A 2,339-nucleotide genomic window follows, 5' to 3' on the forward strand; every position below is an offset into this window, starting at 1 on the left:
CTCTTGCAGCTGGCCTGGCTGGACACCGTGTCCTAAACCTTTGAGACCCTTGGGCTGGCTTCCTCTGCAGCCGGGCTGGATGGACATTGTGCCCCAAGCCTGTGCCTGCTCTCCCTGAGCCCAAGCAAGCCTGGGTCAGGCCTAGTGGGGGTGAGGAGCTGCTAGCCTGTGTATTGTGGGAAAACCCATGAACCAACAAGTGCATAGAGCAAGTTATACTAAACCCAGGAAGGGTACAAGAACAGGGCAAGTATGGATGAGACCTGACAAATTATTAAGTTCCTTTTCCTCAATGTGCCAAGTGGTGCCATCTGCTTTCTGGCCTTGCCTGTTCTCATCCTCCTGGTTGAAGAGGAATGGTGGCCAGGGTGTTTCACAAGGCCACCTTCTGCCATGAGGGTTCCCCATGGACAAGAACAAGACAGCAGGACAATCTCCCCCTCTCTTACCTGCACGTGCCATAACACAGCATCATTTTGCCCTGGCAAAGCCCCAGGCGACCCTGGGTTTTTGCATCTCCTCAGCCACCCTTGCCACTGTGGGGACACCCTCTTGACTTGGGGGATGTGGATATGGGCAGGCTGCAAGTCAGCCAAGCTCACCCCCAGGAGCCGAGGACTGGGGCCTTGATGGGTACATCCCATTTGACCTTTACAGTCATTAATTTCTGCATTTTATCTCACTTGCTGACCCTGTTCTTTCTGAAGATCCATCGGTTCTGGGTAATGATACCTCCAGCAGTGGCATGTCCGTGAGCCTCCCCACCTCCTGCAGACTTAGTTTTCCAGCTTCCTAAATGGACTAGCCAGGAAATCAACGCCCACGAAGGCCTCACAGGTCCTGCACCTCTCTCCTGCAGAGCTGGATTTTGCTGAACCCCAGCATCAAGCAGCAGTCCTTGGGCAGCTTGGCACCTCTCTGCTGTGCCCTGCGACCAACTGGAAGCTTCTGTTCATGTGATGGTGACATTACCACCACTGACATCCTTCCATCTTGCCATTGTAGACAGATGTCCCACTGCTGGGTGACCTGGACACCATCCTGGTGGGAGATGCTTCCCCAGCAGGGCTCTGTGCCCTGCCTGACTGCCTAAGCAAGGGACACACTTTGCCCTGCTGCAAAGGCAAGGCCAATAAAGCCAGAGACTTTGCTCCAGGTTTTTCCTGGTGCTTTTAACCTGGAGCAGGTGGGGTGAAGCCAGCCTGGGGCAGAGGCCGCTTGTGTTCTCCCCATTCCCTGCAGCAAGGCATGAGGTGCAGGTGCTGGGCTTACACCAAACTCCAGCTCTTGCCTGCTCTGCCTGGCCTAGAGGGCTCCCACTGGCAGCGTGGTTCACTGCCTTGCGGTGAGTCCTGACATTTGTCCACCAACACAGCTGCAGGGGGAGGTATGAATTGGCTTCGTTGCAAGTATGTGCATGTGTAATGGGGGATTGCTGTTCCCCCCAGCTCCAGTCCACGAAGCGCCTGAGCTGGCTGGTATCCCCTGCCATCTCTCCTGGAGCCTGGTTCAGCTGTGGTACCTTGCAGAAGAAGCAGGAGTGTGGCAGGCTGTGCTGCGCTGTAGGGCAGTTGAGGATGCAGCGTTGCTCCTGGGGGCTTGAAGGAGACTGAGCTGGGGGAAGGAGGTAGGGCAGGGCAATGCAAGAGGGGCTGAGGACTGCACAGGGGAAGAGAAAACACTTGTCCTTTGGGCAGAGGGATGAGAGAAAAGGGCAGGAAAAGAGTCAGGAGATGAGGATGGGGAAGGAACACAACAGGGATGGTAGTCCTTGGAGAAAACACAATCTGTTGGATGCAGGGCATGGTGGAGGTCTTGGTGTCCCCACATCCTACCTGGTCCCACCATGAGATAGTTCACTAGGGACCCAGGATATACAAGTAAGTTCCAGCCTGCAAGCTGAGCTGGGCCCTCCAAGGAGAATGTGGTGTCTGCTGAAGACTGAGGGATGCCCATGGCCATTTCAGCTGATGGGTGCTGACCTGCTTGCACCCGGGGGGGCAGTGGGTGGGGGTGGGGTGGTTCTGCAACCTGAGTCAGCTCTCCAGCACAGCGCAGAGCTGCCGACTCAGTCCTCCCACCTCCATTTTCTTACGTCTCCAGATAAAGTGACCGTTTATCCGCTTGGATTTCAAGCTGTGTGCACAGCCCCATGCTTACCCTTATGACTGGACATGTGGAGGAAGAGGAATGCAACCAGGCAGGTTTGTGCAAACACAGGCGCTGCATAGTCCCCCTCAGTCTTTAGTCTGGTAAGCAAAATCAGCATCTAATCCAGATCAAACAGGACTTTAGCTCCTGTCAAAGGACTGATCCCCTATTCTGCCCAGGCTGTGGTA

Source organism: Phalacrocorax aristotelis, chromosome 8 (genome assembly GCF_949628215.1).
Source record: "Phalacrocorax aristotelis chromosome 8, bGulAri2.1, whole genome shotgun sequence".
NCBI classification, from domain to species: domain Eukaryota; kingdom Metazoa; phylum Chordata; class Aves; order Suliformes; family Phalacrocoracidae; genus Phalacrocorax; species Phalacrocorax aristotelis.